The sequence below is a fragment of the Haemorhous mexicanus genome, chromosome 5 (genome assembly GCF_027477595.1).
Source record: "Haemorhous mexicanus isolate bHaeMex1 chromosome 5, bHaeMex1.pri, whole genome shotgun sequence".
NCBI lineage: Eukaryota > Metazoa > Chordata > Aves > Passeriformes > Fringillidae > Haemorhous > Haemorhous mexicanus.
Window position 1 is genome coordinate 57,557,850 of NC_082345.1, and position 24,360 is coordinate 57,582,209.

The 24,360-nt window shown below is 36.6% G+C and overlaps 1 long non-coding RNA gene across 1 annotated transcript in view; it reads right to left on the bottom strand.

Annotated features, from left to right (window-relative positions):
- LOC132327751 (uncharacterized) overlaps positions 1 to 22,464 on the bottom strand; it is a 98,351-nt gene extending 75,887 nt beyond the window's left edge. The window contains exon 1 of the long non-coding RNA XR_009486591.1: positions 22,381 to 22,464. This is a non-coding gene — a long non-coding RNA (uncharacterized LOC132327751). The remainder of the gene's footprint in view (positions 1 to 22,380) is intronic.
- Positions 22,465 to 24,360: the final 1,896 nt, after the last annotated feature.

The following is a 24,360-nucleotide window of genomic DNA, read 5'->3' on the forward strand; positions in this document are numbered from 1 at the left end:
ATACTTTTTCTTTCTTATTACACTGCGATGAAAATGTTCTAAATTTATGCCTCTACCTATTCCCTTTTAAACATTTTCCTAATAGCATATCTTCCAATTCAGGGGTAATCTGGTCTTATTGCAAGCTTTATCATAACTGAGACACCAATGCTGAGTATAATGAGACACACATGAACAGATTTACCTTCCAAGATGCAGATTCAGGATTAAAGCTGTGATATACTATTCCTTGGACAAAACTGGGTAGAGACACATGCAAAAAAAATTGCAGCTGGAGTTTTCTTGTATACACATTCTAATCTGACTGAAGTCAAATAAATAAAGCAAAGTGAAGCAAAGTGGGGGAAGAAGTGGCGGAAGGAAGTGGCAGAAGGAAGGAAGGAAGGAAGGAAGGAAGGAAGGAAGGAAGGAAGGAAGGAAGGAAGGAAGGAAGGAAGGAAGGAAGGAAGGAAGGAAGGAAGGAAGGAAGGAAGGAAGGGGTGGAAGTGGCGGAAGGAAGGAAGTGGCGGAAGGAAGGAAGTGGCGGAAGGAACGGAAGTGGCGGAAGGAAGGAAGTGGCGGAAGGAACGGAAGTGGCGGAAGGAAGGAAGGAAGGAAGGAAGGAAGGAAGGAAGGAAGGAAGGAAGGAAGGAAGGAAGGAAGGAAGGAAGGAAGGAAGGAAGGAAGGAAGGAAGGAAGGAAGGAAGGAAGGAGCGATGAACACTGTCAAATTCAAAACATGGTTTATATTGTTTTGCATAGGATCTGCAAGACATTGATTTTGCAACATGGCCAAAAATTTGATGCAATATTGCTTGTTGTGACATCAATTCCAGTAAGAAGTGGAACACTCTACAGCAAATTCAATCCTAAGAGCTGCAATATTGTCTTTTCTAAGTTTGATGTTATGAACAAAGTATAACAACTTAGTAAAAATAGCAATTTTTTAGAAAGAGATAATTGCGTGATTTCCAAGATAGCGAATGTGTTGAGAAAGTGGTCATCCTCAAGAATAAGCTTTAATTATTACATACAACTCCAGGAAGTGGTTTTGGGGTTTTTGTTTGTTTGTCTGGGGGTTTTTTGGGGTTTTTTTGGTTGGTTGGGTTGTCGTTGCTGTTGTTGTTTTTAATAATCTCAACAGTAATGATGAAAGCACCACAACAGTAGAATAAATACATACACGGCAGAAGAAACATTAGTTTTAGCATAAGTGAAAGATAACTGCTAAAAAACCACTAAATGCTTAGCGAAGGCAATAATTTTGAGGTACGTCAAAAAGTAATAATTGTGTCCACAAAAGTGTGCAGTAAACTAAAGAATTGGCTCCTAAAATTATCCATAATAAACAGTTAAATTAGTTTCCTATTGCAATCATAGTGAATAACAGTTTTTCTGAGCAGTGTAGACTGAATGAAGACTGTATAATGTAATTTCTTAGATTGTATGCATTCATTCTGAAAAAGCACCAGTTATAGGCAAAAATATTCTGCTTTATTTCTAAAGGATCAGTTGTACATCTCAAGACCCTGACATACAAACATTGCTACATTTAGGAACAGAGTTGTGGTTTTTATACCCTAAGCTTTTCTGGTGGTCTCTCAGGGGCTTCTGCATCAGTAACATCCTCAGAGGACAGAAATTAGTGTCAGCACTTCAGCCACCACAGTTTATAACCCAGCATATAAGCTCAAATTTACCTTCAGTAATGCCTTCAGCTATAGCTTCTGGCTGCACTCTGGCCCTGCTGTGGTGTGGACATATTTTATTGACTCTGATGTGGGAGCAGGAAGTTAGGGGTGGATAAAGCTTACTCGTCTTGCTAGGAGCTAGGGAAACTCCCATCAGCACATCAATCTTTCAAATCTGTTGGTCGGTGTGGACTGAAATAACAGTTCTCTGAAACAACCATTTCTTAGCTTGGCCAGAGATGCTTCAGCAGTTTTGTGAAGCCTTATTTTAATAAACAAAACCCCTTGAATATGTTTTTCCAGAGTAAAGGAGGCGAGGAAGGGCATCTTCCTAAGGCATGCAGATGCTTTAGGTCTCAGTAGCACAAGATCAATGACTTGTTATGAAGGAAACTGCAACTGTCACACTGTGAACAATCTCTTTGCCCTTGAGATACTGGGACACAGAAATCACCTTGCTGCATAAAGAGAAACACTACAAATGGCCTATAAATAGATTTTGATAAGCAATAAAGAGGACAAAAAACATACAAGACTGCTAGAATATGTAAAGCTAAGAAGAGGATGGTGGGGACACGTACCAAATGCATAGACTTCTCTTGGAAATTCATGAAATTTTTGCTATGCCCATAGTATAAATTGGTCAGGGATGTTCCAACACTTTGCTAGAAACCTCAGTTTAGATTTGTAGCCCAGAAACCTTGAAGTGAATCCAGAAATTAATGGACTGTTCCATCCCCAGAAAGCGAACAATGCATGTCCATGTTTGAGAAAGACTGATTAAAATACATAGATTTACAGTAGACAAAGACCAAGCCTGCTATAAAGATTTTTTTTTATGTGCTCACATAAAGAGTAAATAACCATGGAAATAACCCAAGACTCCAGTTCACTGAGAAGTACTATGGCACACATTTTGTTCTTCTTTTCAATAATATCTAGATTTCAGGTGAATATTGATACCCAGCCACTGAAGAAATTTTAAAATACCATGCAGAACACCAAGTTCTGTGAAAAGCTGAAGAAGTCTGAGGCGAAATCAAACAAAATGCTCTTCAAGAAGCAATTCTATTTTACATTATAAAGTATGTTCCTGATTCTGATAAGAATTTTTACATGATTCTAATGTGTGATAACACTAATAAAAATGTGATATTACCTTATATAACAATAAAAAACTAATTTGGTTTAGTAACAGGATTATAACATATCCTGTGTATTAATTTCCACTAATACAGAGCTGGTGTTTATTGTACAATTTTTTTTTTAATCAGTTTTATTCTTTTTTTTTTTCCCTGGGCATGTTAGACCAGATAACCAAGGGATTATAAAACATTTATGGCAAATATCACTTTGACATTGCATTGTACAGTTGTGGCCATTGAAGGTTGTCATGGTTTGACCCTGGCCATCAACTCAGGAACATGCAGTGATTCACTTACTTCCTTCCACTTGCTGGTGGGATGGAAAAGAGAGTCTGAAAGGTGAAAATAAGAAAACTCATGGGTTGAGACAAAGACATTTTGATAGGTAAAGCAAAAGCCATATGTGCAAGAAAAGCAAAACAAGGCATTAATTAATTTTCCATGGGCAGGCAGGTGTTCAGCAGGGCCTCATCACATGTAATGGTTACTTGGGAAGATAAACGCCATCACTTTGAATATTTCCCCCTTCTTCTTCCCACAGCTCTATATTCCGAGCATGATGCCATTTGGTCTGGAAAATCCCTTGGGGTTAGCTGTCCTAGCTGTGTCCCCTCCCACCTCCTTGCGCACCTCCAGTCCACTTGATGGTAGAGTGGTGTGAGAAACAGAAAAGGCATAGGCACTTTGCAAGTGCTGCTCAGCAACAATGAAAACATCCCTGTGCTACCAGCACTGTTTCCAGCACAATCCAAAGCGTAGTCCCACACTAGCTACTGTGAAACATTTGCTCTGCTCTACTCGAAACCATCACAGGGCTGTAGCACACTTGGTAGAATGGTGCCAGGAGAAGAGCAAATATAAACTGTTGGAAAAGTAACAGGTAGCTGTTGACCCTCTCCCTAAGTTCAGCTAATTGGCTGATAACTTGTTCTTGAACTCTGTACCTGCTGAATATAAAGCACTGCCTTATTACAGCTGTGAGATAGACAAATTGCTGCAGAGAACAAACGAAGTCCGATAAGGGAACTCAGTTGAACCCGTGGTCAGCTGATTACCTGTGGTGGGACCTCTTCCAGTTCATAGCAGTTTTGGCACATGGATAAAGTACTGAAGCATGAGAAATGGTTATTCTACAAGCTGGGTGGACATTTTTGCAGTAGATACATTATTTAGTGAAAGTCGTCTTCTCTGCACGGAATAAATTATTTTAAATAACTTGATTTATATACAAATGTACCTAATCAAACACTGCTCATTAAGTAAAGTATTTGAAGAGTAGTACCAAACATTAATTGAACAATTTGCTAAGGATCATTTTTGCAGACATTTAAGCAATTTTGGCTCATGCAAAAACTGCTCTTCAACGATAGCACCTATATTTATGTGGATTCCAACTGAAATTAATAAGGCTGAGATCATATCTATACTGTTGTAGTAAAATAAGATTGCATCTCTTCTCTTGCACTAATGAAATTGTCATTTTTAGTACTACCAAACACACTTAGGCTGTGTGACAAGAAAATCTCTTGCAAACTACTGTAGTCCTGAACTCTGCTGCTTCATTCACCTTGGCCAAGTATGGTTTTGACAAGGTAGATTTGCTATATCACATACACCTTCTATATAATTTATACATTAATGATTAGTGAATTCCATGTGTAGAATACTTATTTTTATAATATTTTTGAGTCATTGTTAGGATATAGGGCTTCAAGCTGTCAGTAGAAATACATGCTGCTGGAGACAAGCAGTGATATCAAAGCAGTGCCTTTAGTCCTTTGAGTGAGATGCAGGCATCCTAATCTTGTGGGGTTCAGAGCATTCCTTACTGTGTCAGTCATTGAGGCCTCCAAGGAGAAGGAAGCTGTGGAAGAATGCTTATAACCATGTGGATGAGCATGTGACACGATGGGAAATGAAACAGTGGAACAAAACATGAGTTTTCAGTGCTTCTTGAATGGGCTTTACCCTTGCTTTTATGCCTGGGGGTCCCTCCTGGACAACGCTAAATAAATAAATAGAATTTAAAGTAAAGCAAAAGCTTAAACTAAAGGCTGGGCAGAAGTAGGTGTTTATTCACCTGTTTTTTTCTTTTGTTGTCCTCATCTTCAAAGACTTGATATTTTGTGGGGGATTTATTTGACCATTGGACAGAGGTGTGGCACACAGTTAACATGACAGCAACTTGAGTACAGGACAACTAAAAAGTTGGTACAGATTCAGTGTGTCAACAGAAAGATCAAAAAAATGGAGTATTAATTCAGTGACTTCAACACACCCTACAAAGGATGCTGATATTAATATCTCAGTTTTAAAAACTGAGAAAATGAAACAAAAAATTTACCAGTTTGACCATCTTATGCTACTATCTGCCATTGTAACATCAGATAAAGATTCAATTTCAAGATTCTTAGCCCATGATTTTATCAATATTTTTCAAAGGAAAATATTGTGGAAATCACATTTTGGAGAGCAAAGCTCAAATCACATCTTTGCTTCACCCTTTGATTGAGAGAAATGAAAATTTCACTTTGCAAAGTGAGTGGTCATTTGAAAAAATTGCAGGATATTCTGATTTGCCAAATTTTTTCTATTCAAGTTTCTCTATTCTCCACAGATAGTTGAAGTCTTCAGGGAAGTCTTCTACTCACTGCAGTTTCTGTGTCCACTTTAAAGAAAGTTCATGTCAGAAGGTTTTTGACATAGTTACTTATAATACATTTCAGGCAGGAACTTCTGGTTCAGCATCCAGTTCAGATCAAGCAGACTTTATATTTGAATCTGAATCTCTCACCTGCTAGGTGCATACAAATTTTAATGACCCTGCTTTTTAGAAAGGGTAGTGCCCTTGCATGATATAGAAACTATTAAAAAGATCAGAGAAGAGTGACTTCAACATGCTTGTTTTAAACAGGAAAGGAAGTTGAGTTTTCCTGCTAAAATCAGAAAATGTCAAATTCCACAGACTTCAAAAATTATTTCAGATTAAAGGAAAAGTATCTACATTCCACAAACCATATGGGAAAAATATGAAAATTCACTAGAGGTTTGTTCCTTTTCAAAATGCCATGAAAACCTCTATTGACACATAAAGGACAATTGTTTGACAGCACTGACTGCCTACCCAATGCTTATAGATTTTCTAGATTTATCTACATTTGAAAGTAAAAATAGTGACACCTCTTATCCTGAACTGCCACAGAAGAAAACAAATTCTTTGAGTATTCACAGAGATTCACTGCTTCATTGTTTTAAAATCATTTACTTCATTCTCATCTATTAAGGTATTAAGACATGAAAATCACCACCACACTTAGGTAATACTGGAGAAGGAAGAAAAGTCTATCTCAAACTTCTCAGCTGACCTGCAGAAGCCTTTGCTGCTGTTGCACTGTGTCTGTGCTAGCGTGACTCACTGGGAGCCATGACTGATCACTCAATTAACATTTCTTGTTCTTGCTGCTGCACCAGACAGTCCCAGATGTTCCATGAATAAAATAATCGTAGTGTCCCTGAGAGTGTCAATTTTTATTTATCACTTCTCTTTCAGTTGAGAAGAGGAATCTCCTAGAGCTCATCCCAACTCTTTTAAAGCTGGTCTGTCCACATTTTGCCTGTGGTTTCTGTCCTGTAGGATACCCAAAAACAGAGGATACAGCATTCAGAGATTTGTGCATTTCAAGGTCATGCCAATGAAAGAACAGATTTGCATCCAAGAGACTATTTGCAATTTATATTTTAATAGTGGTCAAACCCTAAAAAAAGTCAAGTACTTGATTCCACTAGTTACTCTCTCATCCTTTTCAGGATTCAGACCCCTATACCTGAAGAATGCAGTGTAGCCAAAAAATGCACAAACTGCTCTCTAGGGTCCTGAGTCTGAGCTGTAGATTTCTTTTCTGCTCTCGGTTTAACTCAATATTCCCCTTTCGTAACAGACAAATAATAAGAAATAAGTTCAATGTGATCCCAACTAAAATATCCTGAAGAAGGCTGGTACAAAGTCCTAAACTGTGTTCTTCCAAATAAATCATACTAATCAGAAGAGATTCATGTCCTGCCATTAATTAATGTAATTACTTTTACATTTATAAGAATTTTTTTGTTAGATTTCTGTGTCTGACTTGATGCGAATTCTATAAAGAACTGTTATATCATATTATATAATATCATATTATTTCAACATTCCTGATATGATGCCATGGATTTTATTTGTCATGTTATTTTCTCTTTCCAAAAAATTTAAAAGAATCAAAACAAGATAAGACAGCAATAGCAAGGAAACCACTTTATTGAATAATAAAAAGGTCTAAGTGGGACAGAAATTTAGAATATATGAAATGTAAGTAGTCAGGATGAAGATGAGAAGGAAAGAAAATGAAAAAATGTCTGACACCATATTTAAAATAGAACGCTATTCTTCTAACAGAGTTTTAGAAGAAATTTTAAAGTAGCCATTTACAAAAGGAGGAGTTGTCACTAGTGGTGTGAAAAGCTCCTGACTGGAAAAAAATTAAGTGCCTATATGATAAGCCTGTAAGATAAGCTTTACTGTTGTATTTGAAGAGGGGTGGAAAGTGTTAGAAAAAGCTTTCCACTTACAGGACTGTTTATTCTCAACTTTGGTTCACTAATTTAAATGTCACAGTTGAAGGTTTTTATCTCTACCTGTGTGAAAAGTGCAGGCAGGCATTTAACTTAATCTTCAGCTTGTTTCTGTGCAATGATTAACCTGGGTAAAACTTTAAATAGCTATTGATCATTCCATTACCTTAGCACCTAATGGAGCAGAGGTTAGGTTTATGAAAAAGTAACAAAGTTTTGCCTGGTTTTAACCTCTAGATTCTGTTCTCTGAATACATTGTCTCAGATCTACAAATGTGTATGAACTTGGGTGTAAATTTTGTCCCTGAAGTCAAGGATATTACTTGCTTACTTAACATCAAATATACATTTAAGTGTTGTGATAGATGAAGCTCATACCTAGTATAGCAAAATCAAGCTTAAATGAAGTTAGCGTTAAACTTTATCCTAAATTATAATTCCTGTGGTTAAGAATTTATAATTCCCATAGAGGAATTTAACTTTCACATCACAATAGAGATATTTTTTTAAATGTTTCTTGTAGATTGCCACCTTTCAGCTTCTCTCTTTTGATCAGATATGTGTTTTAGTGAGGCAGATTATGTTTGAAGAGCAAAAAGTACACAGGAAACATAAACCAAAAACTTACATTAGAAAAACTTGCAGGCTTCTTCTGCATCATTAAACTGTTATAGTGTGAAGTTCACAGTTATAGTGTGAGTGTTCACAGACATTGTGTGAGGATATTCCTATTGCTGTAATATTATTTATTTTTCCTAAGTATGCTACTGGGAACTCCTAGTTTCCTTTATATTTAGTGAATAAGACCAAGTTTTAAAAGCAGACATCTAAAGATACCTGGAAAATATTAGTTTCTTCTCACTTGATAGAAATCAAGACAGAATGATTTGCTCATGTTTAATCACCTTTATCACCTTTTAAACTAAACAAGATGAGCTCAATCGAGAACATCCCATCATCTTTCTACAGTGACCATTTTTTTAATTACAGGTAACAGTGAAAGGGATAAAGCAGTCGTCAGTGTTTATGACTGCAGAAGACTGTACCTTCTTCCTGGTATATTTGAGCCAATATAACTCAGTTCTTATGCTAGCTCAAATAACAAATGGGTCTCTCCACTGCTGAAGAAGAGACCTAGAACATACTAAGATTTAAAGGATGATATGTTTTTCCCTGAGAGTAGAATTGCTACATGCTAACCTTTCTCAGGGAAAATTGAGAAATGACAATCTAGTTAAATAGGATTTGGTTTTCCTCTCTTTTTTATGATCAATTTATTCAAAACACTTTCTAAGCTAATATTCTTAATGTTGCTGTACTGTAATCATATTTTACACAGGAATAGATATAGCTGTAGCTATTAAGGTTCTTTTTCTCTCTGAAAGTCCTATCCTATAAAACGTGCTTCCTTGAGTAAAGATAAAACAGTAGGGTACTGGCTTCTCATCCTAATTTAAGTAATGACATTTTACACTACAGAAATAATATCTACACCACACAAGCAGTGGTTTAGATGGGCAGGTTTCAACTTAATGCTCTTCTTAAAAAGTGAGCTTGGGAACATCCTAAAATCCAAACCTTTTCTACTTCTATCAACCTACATTGCCACAAACCTCCTATATTTTATTTAGTGTAAGAATGGAGGAACTGACTTTAAGAGATCCATTTCATGGTCTATCCAAGAACTTTATTAAAGTTTAATAATACAAAATAAAAGTGTTTGGTTGCATGTATCATTACTTCTACCTTCCATCATTCTAGCTCTCTCTATTCTTGTAAAGCCAGGACATCACTAGAAATGCAGAGTTTGTAAGATTGATTTCTGCTTGTGATACTTTCCTAAGGGGATTACCAGTCCTTGATTTAAAAGAAATTAAGAATAGTTTAACAAGATTTCATTTAAATCAGCATTGAGAATTCAGGAATGAATTCAGATCAGCATTCAGATTATTTACTGCATTGAGAAGATATGAGGGGGTAAATTGGAGGGAGAGAGGGAATCCCCACAACAGTATTCTAGAATATTAAATATGTGTATTCCAACCTGCAGGATATCTGCCATTCTTCTTAATCTGTATGGATCTTAAATTAGAGTTCATCTGTTACTGATGTTGTTGTTATCAATGGACATTCTATCAGTATTATAATTTGGATTAATCTGTTGCTCATTGTTTAATTGACTTGCAGGTTTTGAAAAAGGCTGCAAATATATCGTAACTGCACTTTCCTAAGTGCAATATCAGCCATGACAGCATGTAAATATAGCAATGTTACTGTTAGAATTGCCAGTACTTATACTTTTAGATATGAAGACTTATGTGTTAAAATACTGAAAATACATTTCCCTTTTGATTTTAACTTGATATGAAGAAAAATACTAATTTTCTAAATATACTTTTTACTAAGCATAAATTATGAAAAACAAGCATGACTGTTACCTGTTGTTGTTGGGTTTGGGTGTTTGAGTTGTCTTTGGAGTCTTTTTTTAGTTTAAGCCACTTATAAATTGTATTATGATTATCCTAAAAATCCTCAATAGGAGAAAAAAACATAACTATTCAAATGGTTCCTCTATACTAAAAACTTCGGTTTGCTCTCTCCTGCCTGCTGGCTGCATATGCCAGTTATGTCTTATCTCTCAGGCAGCAAACTCCTTGGAGCAGAACTCTTGTCCTCTCCTTTAAGGGGCCTGCACGATGCAAAACCTACGTGATTTAGCCTCCACATGCTCCTGCAGTATATATTGTTTATAATAATGCTCAGCTGTCAGAAATAGGCCATTAAGGTAATTTTTATTTTACACATAGCTTTGGGAAAGACATGAAATTATCCAATTTGTGACAGCTCAACGCAGTATTTAGGTGGCATTTGTTTCTCATTTTAAGAAGGCATTGATACGTAAAGTGCTAGGGATTTTTGAAAGGATGAAGCAAAATATGTGTCAGACAATCTGACTACTGATCACATGACAGGTAATCCATGCTGGTACCACCTCAGTAGCCCCAGCTCCAATACTTGCTGTTGTAAGCACCAGCTGAGCTCTAGATCTTTGAAGTGATCTAAGCTTGCACTACACACTTAGCTTCTAAAAGTCTCCTCCTTTCCTGATACTGGAAAACAATTTAGATTTCCCCCTTCTTTATGGACTTGCATTTTAACAGGAGAGTTTTGCTTCTTCCATTGTGGTGTTATGAAATGGTCTTTTACTCAGTTCTCATCAAGGTGGGAAACCTTTTCCAATAAAGCAGGTTTCATGCTTCAGTAAGACAATTCATATGCCTGAAGTACTGAAATTTTTTGCAGAATGAAGATAGTAGTTATGAAATTATAGTTTTTTCCTTCATCTTTTTGGACTACAAAAGCTCAACTAGTAAGGAACATTAATTCTTTCAGCTATCAAATCTCCAAAGGTTTTCTTGTATGAACTATTTCCACATACCTGTTTCACTAGACCTGAATGCACTAAATCTTTTGGCATGTGTCATACATTTACAATAAATTTGCAAAAGATGTTCCATTATCTGTGCATAGAGAGAGAGACTTTTTAGAAAGAGTAGCAATATTTTGAACCCTGTGGAATCAGTCAAGAATTAATTTCATGTACATGAGTGATGCTACTAACTGATCAACATGTAGGTGTTTATGATCAGATTTCTCTAGAATATCAATCTGCCATAGCTCATCCTAATGGGAGATATAAAAACATAAGCACTCAAAAACTTTGAATGCATACAGAAATTACCTTGAAATTAAAACAAACATCAAGATTTGCATTTCTGTATCTGGTCACACCCACAGAACTAGCAATTATTCTTCAAAGCCTTTAGCAGAATACCCAAACCAAGGAAAAAAACTGGTACCACCTTTGACATTGATTGTCTTATTTTTGGAAAGTCAGCACAGGACTGCTCATTTAACTCAGAACAAAGTCTAGGACAGATGTACTATTTGGCTTAGGGAAAACAACAAAAGTATATGGGTCAAATATTTATTAGTGAATATACATGCAAAGGTAATGATGCAAGAAGCCACACATAATCTTCATTATTTGTCTGCTAGATGCAAAGAAGCCGTATTCTATGACCCTATACTGAACATCTTTCTTTCCTCAAACTAATGTCAAACTGCTTCCTGCTCATGGTAAGTCTCTGAAAGGCAAAGAAAAAGGAGAGGTGGTAATCTCCATTTACATACAGCAGCATTGAACTGCAAGCTGTGGATCACAGAGTCAGAATGATTTGAGTTGGAGAGGGACTGAAGGATCATCTTGGTCCAGCCCTCCAGTCCTGAGCTGGGACACCTTTCAGCAGACCAGGTTGCTCAAACCCCATCCAGCCTGGCCTTGAGCACTGCAGGAATGCAGAGCACACAGCTTCTCTGGGCAATCTGTTCCAGTGCCTCGCCACCCTCACAGAGAAGAATTTAGTCCTGATATCTAATCTAAACCTCTCCTCTTTTAGCCTGAAGCCATTACTCCTTGTTCTGTCCCTACATGCCCTTGTAAAAAGTCCTTTTGCACCTTTCTTGATGACTCTTTAGGTACTGGAAGATTATTATTTCTATTATCACTCTTTATGGATGCTTGTGGCAACTTAGCAGAAGGAAAAGGAAAGGATGTGTTCTCCCTCTGTCTCATTCCTTCCTACAACACCTAGCAAATCACCTGACCAGAGCAATGAATTGGATGGAGTACATTCCTATCAGGTTTGCAGCTGGCAGCAAATTGAGGGAACTGCCAATGTACTTGAGGTCGTGGCTGCCATCCAGAGGGGCCTTCTGGAGGAATAGCCTCAGAGCAGCCTAATGAATTCAAGGACAAATGCAAATCCTTGCACCTTTTTAGCTGTGAAGAGGCACTTGAAACAGTACAGACCAGAATGGGGGACAGATTTGCAGAACAGCCCCTGGAAATCCTGGCAGACATTAAGCTGGGTGTAAGACAAGAGAGCCTGCTCTGGCAGTGAAGGGAGCCAACAGCATCCCAGACTTTTGTGACACATCCTGTCAATTAGACAAGTGATTATCTCCATGTGCACACAACTTGCTGGGCTGTCTTGAGCTCCTGCTCAATTTGGGCCTTCCATTAGGGAAGACACAAATATACTGGACTGAGTTTGGCACATGTTATTGGCAGGGCAACACTTGCCTTGTCAGGAGAGGCTGAGGGAAGCTGCTTCCTCCTCCTGGAGCAGAGATGACTTCAAGAGGAGAAGGAGGCAGCCCTCAACACCTACAGGGAGGGCACCAAGAAGGTGGAGGGCAAAGGGGCAGGACAAGAGACAACAGGCAATGAAATAACAAATATATGGCCAGATATAAGAAAAAAACTGTTTCATGATGTGAACATATTCAAGGAGGATATAAAAGTTCCATGGTTACTTATTTCCAGGGCCAAATTAACCAAGCCCTGAGTAATCTGTCTGCCCTTTCAGCTCATTCTGCTCTGAGCAGGAGGCTGAACATGACATCTCCTGAATTCCATTCAACCTGACCCATCCTAAGAGCAGCCTGAACCAACAGGGCTTACATGACTGAGAATGGTTTTCACCAAGGAAATACTTTGTGGTCTTTGGGAGAAATTGCGGTGTATACTTTTTTTGTTGTTTGTGGGTTTGGTTTTTGCTTTGTTTTTTTTTTTTTTTTCCTGGTTTTTGAGGGTTTTTGTTGTTGTTGTTGTTGGGTTTTATTTTGTTTGTTTCTTTGGGTTTTTTGGGCTTTTTTTTTTTTTTTTGATTTTTGGGGTTTTCCCCCACAAATCAAACATCTCTTCTCTGTAGAAAACAGAAGTTTGCTGAGATAAAGTGGAATACTGCGTCCCAGATTTTTGGACCCAGCACAGGGATGACAAGTATCCATGCATGTCTCTCAACCCAGCAGCTGGAGACTGCTTCCCAGTCCAAAAGTTCACACACTCATATAGGAAATAGAAAGGTATGGAAAATAAATTTGTAAATTTTGCTGATGATCTTGGTGTAGTGTGGCACAGTAGCTGCTATTTGAACAATTTTCATTATTAGAAGAAAGACCTGCAAGCTGCACATACTGGATTTAGGGAGTCCTGTTGCTATATCAAATTGCATACCTATCCACATCATAAACATTTTTTTTTTAAATTCTGAGTCATAACTGAACTTCCAGCATATTCTCTGAATGTATATTACTTTATTCTTAGCTGTAATAAAAAGAAATTTTATTCTTTCCCTATCCTTATTTATCAAAAAGATGCATTACAGTTGAAACATGTTTCTTATTACAACACTTAGTTTAGCTACTTTTTATAGGGAGAGCTAATCCACTAACCTATGCTAGGCTATTTGTGTGCAATGTGGGCACACAGGCTTAAAGTAAATTTATTTATTAGTTTGATTACATGAGGAATTTAGTAAATATCACTTCTGCACAGGAAATCACTTAGCTTACAGAATTGGCACATATATTTTCAATAAACAAAGATGTCAAGTTGTTGTTTATGATGATATTGTATCCACCTGAAACAAACAAAGCAAATTTTTGGAAAGCTGGAAGTGAAGACTGCTTGGGGTTTTTTTGTTCGGTTGATTTTTTGCAAGTGCAGCAGCACTGAATCACAAAAAAAACCTGATTTGCATATATAGAGAAGGTAATCAGACAGGAGTATCCTCAAATGACATCAGCACTGGCTTGTGCATCATAAATGGGATGATTAAATGATGGCTGTAAGGTAATGAAGCAATATGTAATAGGTTAGCAGAAACATTGTAATGACTGACCTAACACTGGTGTAGACATGAAGGTAAGTCAGGATGCATTTAGGGGTGGCATGCCACATGATGCTATTATTAAAAGTCATTTACAAGCTTTATTAGTCTTTTTTTCCAGAAGCTACTTTTGAGCTTAAACAAAAATTTGAGTCTGATGCAGAAATTTCTGGGCAAATGTATCATCTGTCTTACACAAGTGGTCATATTATTTAGTTAGAATGGTCCCTTCTGGCCTGAAAATCTGCAGCTTGACAACTGCATTGTAATTAACCTAATGAGTTGCTTTAGGTATATATGGTAGTATGAAGCCAGGCTACGTGTAAGCATGCAGATAGGTGATGACCATAAGTGTGTGTCACCTTCACAGGATTCTGAGTCTGGACATTACTCTGTTGTGCCATAACAAATGGCAATTTTTGAGCTTTGAGGCAAATGTTTCCAACCCATTTGGGTTCCCATCCTTTGAACCTAAATGTGTGGTGGTCATTCACAACTTCCAGTGAAATTGGGAGATGTAGCTACTTAGCAGACATGAAAATAAGGCTCATAAAAATCAGTAGGTATTTATTTCCAGAGATAAAGTTGAATGATAATCTCATAATTAAATTAAGAATCCTATCCAGTGTAGGTCTGGTTTATGGTACACATAAAATTTAATGGAACATTAAGCAATGGACCTATTTTACTTAGTTCTGCTGGTATCTTATACAAAGAATTTGTGATTTTGGAGGCGTTTATGGCCAAACAAACAGAGCATAGAGAGCATGCAGACTTTAGCTGCTTGGTTATTCTAATGGCCTCGTGCAGTGATAAACTTATTTCATTGCAGTTTATTCACAGGTAAGTTGATCAGATAGACATTATCTTATTTTCAGAAAGAAATACTCTGTATGGTCTTGATTACTGTACTGAGGGCTAATCAGATGAGAGCAGTCTAGGCCAATGTAATGTTGCTTCCCAGACCTTTTAGAAAACATCTGATATCTTGTGAAATATTTAAACAGCTTAATTAAATAAAGCACACATTTAACTGTGTTAAAATTGGAGCATCTTTTCTTTAAGGAGTTTTTGCAGAGGAGGCTAGAATCATTATTTTCATCTTATTTTAACATTTGAAATAGACAGTTTGAAACATGAGTTCACATTTTTTTTACAGTTTGAACAGTTGTTACAAATGTTGTTTGCCTCAAGACTTATTAGAAGTAAACATGGCTCAAGAAGCAATGAATATATTTATTTATGCTAGTTTATATTGTTTTCACTGTATTGAAACTTATATTATCCTAATGGGTTTTACTGCTTAATTGTAATTTCTATTATTTATTGCAGCTAGTAACACACTTACTCATATCACCCTGTTCTTCAATTTGATCTGTGGATAGAAGTTTTCCCTGTTGTAGAACAGGGCTGCATTTTGATGCTTTTCAGACAGTTGATGTGGGGCAGAGAGTAAGAAGGAAAAGGTTTTGACTTTTCCTGAGCAGGACATTTAAGTAGTTGCTTGAAGTTAATTCCCATTTTAAGTGGCTTACCCAGAAGTTATTAGCTCAAGTATATGATTCAAGATAATCTTTTACATGTGTGATGAACCGAGTCAGTGTTTTGAAGACTTGGAGCTGAATTTGTTAATGCACTATATAGACATAACAATGTATTTTTGCAAGATACATTTATTAAATGAGATTAGCTGAATTGTAAGTAAATGGTATTCTATATTGCCATGTCAATTCGGAAAAGACAGAGACATAAATTAGTCACAGAGCAATATAATGTTCATGAAAGAGACTGAATTTTATTACATGCTTCTTGAGCTCTCCGTTTTGGAAAGCAACTCAATTTCCCATTAAAAAGTAGTTAATCTTTCAGGTAGAAAAAGTACCTGGTAAGTACCCAGGTAGGGAGGACAAGTATCATCCCTAAAGGAAATAATTTTAAGCATAATATTACAATCTGATCTATAACTATGAAGTCCCTTTGACATTAACATTTTGGGAGCTGAAGAGTAGTTTTGAAAGGCCGCTATTAAGTAACAAGGATTAAAGTCTTCTTTGTTTTTTAATTAGTAGCCATAATGCAAAACATGGGTTAGTTCTGTCCTTTAGACTCAATTCCCCTACTATAACAGATTCATGAGGTGTTGCTCTAATGAAGTCAGAAGATTTATTCTTCATTTACACAAAGAGAGAAGAATTAAGTCCTATGGTGTAGCACAGACCTTCAGTATCTTAAGTTTACTATTTTCTTTTTACTTTGGAATGCTGAAATGTATTACCACTTCATTCTAACTCCTCTTCAGCACATAATTCCTATATAAAAGAGATGTTCTTTCCTCAGGATTCTATCAGAAAGACTATCATAGCAGGAGACTGAGGAGTTATGCAAGCATAGACAATATGGATGAGTTGATAAACATTTTATACTTTCACGTAAGATTAAATGGGTACCCCATTGTTTCACAGGTTGCTAATATCATGCTACAGTCTCTATCAGAAAGGCATGGGAAGCACTTATTGATTTTTACTGCAGGACTGCAATTACTGCTAGTCTGCTTTTTGTATCCTGCAGGATGTTGTGCTAATGATTTCATTGCACATAGCCCATTCATTTCTAAGGATGGCCTCAGTTGTTTTCCACTACATTCTTTCTTTTTTTTTACATAGTTATGGAATAACACACAACATAAAGCAAACAGAATATATATTTCAAGCCATTATTTTTCTATATTTCACAAACTTGCTAAGTGGAAGCAATCACTTAATATTTTCTTACAAAAAAAAAAAAAATAGGTCAGCACTCACCTCTGCAAATCTGATACAATCTATATTTATTTTAGACTGGATAACTGAAAGTGATTTTTCATGGGGTGCTAATCTTCTGCTACATAATAGTATGTGAAAATGTGCTCCAGACTGTGAACTTGTGTCTCTCTTAACAGATGCCCCACTGAATTCTGTCACATTTAGTATCTCAAGGACATATTGTCAGCTTTTCTCAGGGAAAATAATATCCTGCTCCATGAGCTGTCCTCTTCATATCTGTAGACCTACTATTGAATATAGTAGGTGAATATAGCAGCAAGAATGCTCTATGTCCAATGATCATAATTTATTTCTGCACTAAGAATTTTAAAAATAATGTAAGACCTCTTTTTTTTTTTCACCCTAGGTGTTAGTGCATCTGTGTTCCAAACCCAAATAGTATGTGTTATTATAACCATAGCAAAATGCTGATTGATAAGAGATTTCACTGCATCTGGGTAAATCACTGCACAGGGTCCCCCATAACGTCCCTAAAACTGGAAAAGAAAAATTACAATTCAACTAATTCAACTAATTCTTTGTATTATGGACACTACTGTGAGTAGATTTATCTGAACTTGGCTGCTTGGCCTGAGGACAGAAGACAAGATGATGAAAAGAGTAATATTAACCCTGACTATCAAAATCTAAGACTACGCTTTGTCCTTTTTATACCTAGACTTGGCTTTTCACTCCTGTTCCAATTTATGTACACCAAACAAAATGGATTAAGCCAGATGAAAAATTCTCAAGTGCTTGATCACAGTATATGGGGCATAATTTGTTACAGGATTTGTATAGCATAGACTCCAAAGGTTACTTCAGGGCATTTTGGTCAGCCTTCTGGTCCAGTTAATGTTAGGAGAAGTCTATATTCCCACAAGGTCATAGGTGACCTGCTGGAAAATTTAGGCATCTAAGCCAGAGTCATAAAGTTATAGAAATGTAAATATTCTCCCATTATACTTCAGTCCCTTGCATGATCCATAAATTCTACTCTGAACATATGGAGACAGAATAGAAATCTGACGTAGTGTTACCTACTCCCATAAAATCTGCACCATTTCATTCACCACACTCCTTTCTAGCTTTGTGTAGTCTATTCTACTCCATTCTATTCTATTTATGTTTATTTTATATAGTACACATACAAAAAGAATTAATGCAAATCTTATGTACTTTTACATATAAATACTTAGAACCATATATTATACAGTTACTTATATTCTTATGTATTGCAATATATTCTGCATGCTCACCCACCTCCCCCTAAATGTATATTTTGGGTTTGATGCTCCAGCCCTTGAGGATACATCTGTAGAATTATATTTCAATTTTCTAATTTCACCCCTCCTTCCACTGAGAAGTTATGTTACAGGAGAATGAAGAGGTAGAAAAACACTGTGACTTCAAAATGAAAAGCATCTTTTTCTACTGATTAACACCTCATATAACACAGAAAACTTTATTAACAGAAAATACATACTATATATTCCCTTAAAGGAGGTTAAGTCTGGTGGATAAAGAGAAGGAACAGGATAAAAAAGAAATTATATGTATGAAATGAACGACTCCTTTTAAACTGCATGTATTAAGACCAGATGAGAAAGTAGAAGGCAGCATCCAATTGAGAAATGAATTAGGGAATGACAAAGTGAAATGACTATATTGCAATAAACAAAGAACAGAGGCAGGAAGTGAATGAAGCATCAATGAAAATAGTGCTAAGGTAAATGGATGCCCCATTACTGAGGATGCTTACAGATGCAATCTCTCAAGATGACATTCTCCAGAGAAATCTTGCCTCCAGTAATAACAGCCAGGCAGTTCTTAGCAGAACTGTTTGGATTAGAACCCCTTTCTTTGTCAAGGCCTTAGAGTTTTCCCAGTTTTCCTTGAGTGGTAAAGCAGCAGTAAAAGCCCATATGATAGACAGACCCTTTTTATGTCCAGGACACAAGATATTAAGGAGATCTGTGTCTTTTGAGGCTGACATGCACAGAGAGAAGACATATAAAAGTGTAAGGAAGACATTGTTGTCACATTTTCAAGCAGTAGAAGTGTCCCTTATGCCAGTGTAAGAGCAATGGGCCAGGCAAAGAAAATGGAATAGGGTATGCCAAGCTATTGGTTGGCTAGAGAAACAGCTATTAAATCTAAGGGAGAGCAAATGAGCAAGAAAGGTACTTAGTATAGAACACACAGGCTTTGTCTGAAATTTCCGAAGAATGTGTTACCCTCGATGCTGATTGTGAACAGCCTGTTTTACTAGAGTGGTCTTTGACAACAAACACACTCCCCTGAAAAGTGAGTCTTGACAACACAATAGGTGGTACACCAAGATATTAATTCTTGGCATGTTTGGGCCATCAGATAGTAAATGTTGAGAAAATGGATCCACAGTACTCCTAACTGTAGACTGCCAAGTTGCCCCTCAAAGGACATCTCTTACAAATATGCTTGAAAGAATCAATACAACAACAAAAACTTTGTTGGCATTATAAATGAAGACTATGTTGCACTAACATATCTTTTGAAATGTTTCTCTTCTGTTTCTTGCATACAGCACAGACTAGAAAGCATGTCCTAATATTCAATTAGTCCAGTGTTTTTATAGGCAGGAATTGAAGGATTTAAAATGGAAATAAATTATTTTTAAAGGAAGTAAATCTCAAATTCTGAGCAATACTATCTCCAACATAGATTTCATTTCTCTAGTTTAAATTCTTCCTCGGGAAAATTCCCAGAGAATTTCTTAGTTGTCAAATTAAGAAATGTAATAAAGAGGCAAATGACCCAGTATGCTTTATTAGTTTAATTTTTAAAAAATATTTATATTTCCAAAATTTTATGGTGCAAGAAGAGAAAAAGAATCATGTCTGGGTTTTAGAAATGATAACCAGTGTTTCCAAACTATAATTTATATTTTGTAGGCCAATGTCAAACCTAAGCTATACTGACAACATTCTACTTCAAGGAAATGTGGATTTTTTGCTAATGATGTGACGTTCTTTAGTGCCAGAGTCACAAACTGATCTAACCAAAATAATGACCTCTGGAAAGCAGAAAGTTGTTGATACTGGCTTCTTGAAAATTTCATAGGCCCTCAAGGCTTTGCCTGGAGGTTAAGCCCTTGAGTGAGATACAATCACTTCCTATTCTTCCAACCTTCCTGGTCAAAGCCATGCTTCAGTGAGGTGTTTATCAATTTATGCATCTGATTGGCAAGAACCAGATCTATATTTTTAACGAGATTCAAAATTTATTCTGAATTATATTAAACTGAATTATGGCAGATGCACTGATGTTGGCTCCAACATAAACAGTGTGAAAAGGGGGAAGGGATTCTAGCCTTGAGCCTTCTGGGACAGACTTTCTCAGCTGAGCTCTCTGCATGGTGTCAGCCCCACAACAACTCAGCAAAAGTCGGGATGAGATCAGAGCAAAGTTGCAGAGCCTGACATTGGAAACCTGCACAGTGGGAAGTAGGTTTCACTGCAAATGAATTTAGGAGCCTGAATTTTTCCTTGGGATGCTGTAGACTCAGAACAGTCCTGCATCGAAGTAGTGAAGACATGAAGAAAGTTTGGGCTTGAATCAGGACTCAGCCTTCTTCATGTAGCTCTTTGTGGAGCAGCTAAAACTGTCTGTATTCCCATAAATCATTTCAGATGTGTTCTCTTCCTAAGCATGAAACATTTAGCAGCTGCTGCCACTATTGATGACCTCCTCTAAAATAATGTTAAGCAACAATATTAGCTTTATTATGTGGCAATACTGGATTAGTTTATTACAAGACAGTATTTTTGCCATATAGGATAAGACCAGGGATTAATATTATTTTCTTTGCTGTAAGGAAATGTGCAAAATTATTATTTCATAATAAAATTTATCTGTTTTTTAATAAACACACCTTTTTTTGTTTGTTTAAATGATAACTTCCCATCTGCAAGTTATCAGTCTCTGCACTTTCCTTTTTTTGTTAATTTCATGGTTTATTTCACTTAACAAATATTTATCTTCAATTAACCACTACAGACTGAGTCCTTGACAAAATGAGGCAACAACAATCTTGACCCCCTCGTGAAAGAAGGTTCCTCTCAGTATGACGCAAATCTTGGCCTCTTCATCAGCACTTGCAAAACAGTTGACTCACAAACCTGACTCTTCCCATACCTGTTCCTCATAAGAGCACAAGTTTCATTCTCCCCAATAAAGGTCAAGGTAAAAGAAAATAAAGCTCAACTCCTAACACTACAGTGGAAAGAAAGACTGCTAAGAGCAGTGTGAAGCCTGAAGCTTCTCTGTTTTCTCTGTACTGATGATGTACTCAATTTTCCTTCCATTTACTTCACAGAATTGCAGAATATTCTGAGCTTGGAGGGACTGGACCTATAAGCAACATCCAGTCCAACTATTAAGTGAAAGGGCCATACAGGAATTGAACCCACAATCTTGACAACCCTGTTATAACCTTCTATGCTAATATTTTTAGACTTGTTGCTTTGTGAAAGTATTAGTAACACTTAAACTGATTTCAAGAATTCTGTCAAAGAGAACCTAAGTTTTTGGTGAAAATATTTCTACCATCAATTCTTGACGTTTTCACAAGTATATAACATGCTCTGGGGTGGATTCAGGTTACCCACATGGGACCAAACCTGTGGCCATGTAGTAGCCTTTCTCATAAAAAGAAAGATAATGTCAAAAAACTGATATCACTTTACAAGAGCACCGGGGAAATCCACCTACATTCAAGGTAATTCCTTATTTTTTTCTCATTTGTTTTCACTGTTCAGACTAGCAGAATTCCCTCATGTAACCTCAGGCTGATTTCAGTATTTTATTTTCAGGGTGGAGCACTACTATGATTATTTTCGGTAAACTGCTGTACAGTGAGATTGTGAAAGAGAGGGTGAGAGTACTCAGCTGTGTAATTCTGGCACAATGAGCAGTTTCAAGGGATCAAAATCTTTGCTATGATTTAGGGTGAGTCATGTTGGAAATTATCCCAATTACATAGAAATCTTCCTTTCCCCCCCTACCTCCATTCATTTCCTAAGCACTGGGTACAGCCCGTTGAAGTTCAGGCTCTTGCCTGTAAGCCACATTGAAGGCAGGTCAAGAAGCAGGGTCCTGCCTGCAACACTTTTCCTTGAAAACAAGAAATATTAATTCCTTCTTATTTCCAGGATATTTGAGGTGGTATAAGTTAATGAACTGACATCTTAAACATCTGGGACTTTGAAGACTAAACTTATCCAGTATAACCACAAAATATTCTTATTGCACACAATGGATACTGTGGTGGGATTTATGCCTCAATAGAAATCTACAAAAACTTAACAAGAAAAATTGTTGGGCAGATATGTTTTCACTTTTTTTTTCTCTCAATAAAACATTGCAAGTTCCCACTACTTACAGGCTGGAGCAGCTTCATATCACTCCATTAAGTTACTCTGGATCATCAGATATTGTCAACACATATACGTGTCCTGGTTGCCTGCAGTAGAATTCAAGCAGAAGACATTAAACCCTAGGAAGAAATTAACATGTCAAGAAAAAAAAAACCTAAATAGATCAACAACAACAACAACTAAACCAACCAACCAAGCAAACAAAAAGCCCCAGAGAAAAACAAGGGAAGGGTTTATAGATCAACCATTAACAAAGTCCATATTATTACTGGCTGGTAGAGTGAGCATCATTTTTGAGAAGCCAAACTGCTGCCCCACAAAGAAAACTGCTGGGCACATTCTGTGGAGAATATTAGAAAAAAGTCAAATGGCCATTTGATCTAGCAGCACTTAAAGGGAAAGAAAAAAATAATGTTGGAACAGATTGTGCTGTCAGTATACATGAACTTCAATGCTATTATTTGTGGCATCAGTGCAGCAAGGTACCTAAACTGCTGTACAACTAATACTAGGAAAGGTTAATATCATGGCTTGGATGTCCTCAGAATTGTGAATTACAAGATCTTTATTTCAAGTATGCTATTAAACAATATTTCTGAATATTCACTTTCCAATTACATTCACTTTCCATCTTGACTCTTTTTGCAAACTAAGTAGCACTTCATCTTGTAGGAAGTCTTGTCAAAAGGGGTTTTTACTTATAAGCCACTGTAATTAAGATAAATAAATGTTGGCTTTACCTAACAGAGAAAATGTTCCACTTTATGCAGTCCCTTCCTATTTTCTCTTAGAATCACATGCTAATCAAGAGTGCCTATAGTTCAGCACTTCAAATGATTGCAGTCTCAGTATTTAAAACCAGATCTTCCAGCTGCCAGCTTGTTTAGCTGAATGATTTGTTCACATTATTGCACTGCTTGTACTTAACTGTTTTGTGGGGAGCTTGCTGTTGATAACACAAACTTCATATAATCATCTATCACTGTCATGTTCTAAAGCAATTTAAATAAATGAATGTAGCCATGGGTTAGATTGCATTGCGCCCAGCCTAGTTATAGAACAATTAAACTCACTCTGAAAGAAAACCGATAAAGATTTAACTTTTGGTAGCAGATGTCCACCTGTATTTCAACTTGAAGTAGAGAAAAAATAATTGGAAAAGACTAAACCTATGGTCTCCCACATCAACCACCAACATTTCAAGTTAAATCTACATTAACAAGTGTTTTCTATCTCCTGATGTACATTTTAAAAATCATTAAATGGCCTGGGGCTTATATTATGTTATTGTAAGTATTAATTTTTTTTTCAAAAGCATTTCTATTTGTACAAGTTATAGTAATTTTAAATAATTATTTTTATGCTGTTGAGAGTGCATTTTCTTCACTTGCACTGACAAGTAAAAAAATTCTTGCAAAAATGTTAAAATCCCACTTTGCAGTGGAGTACTTTTTCCATATGAAAGTGTGCAAAATCACTTTCTCTTTCACAAGATCCTACAATACAGATCTTGTCTGGGTTCTGGAATCTGCAGCAATTTCTCACATTAGTGATTCTAATCTCCAGGATCCCTTACTTTCTTCTTCTTCATAGAGATATGAAATCTGAATTTGTCTTACAGAAAGTAATCTTTGTTCCAATGCACATGATTCTCTTGGCTGCAATGCTCTGCAGATGTATTTCTACAAAGAAGAAGAATGACAAACTTTATTCAGGCAATCTGATAGGAAAGTAACTATGATGAAAAGAACATGAAAATTTGAAGGAAACAAAGAAAAAACAATGTGCAATTCTGACTGCTTACTTTACAGGTCTGCCAGTCTTTGGCAACTTAAGCTGTTGCTGAAGAGAAGGTGCCTTGATGTCTATTAGACCTGGCCACTGCAGACAGTCTATGTAATTAGCCACTGCAGTGTTTGTATACCTGCTTCTTTCGCTCTGTTCCTTGTTCCAGATTTCTTAGAGAGATATTTCCCACTATTTAG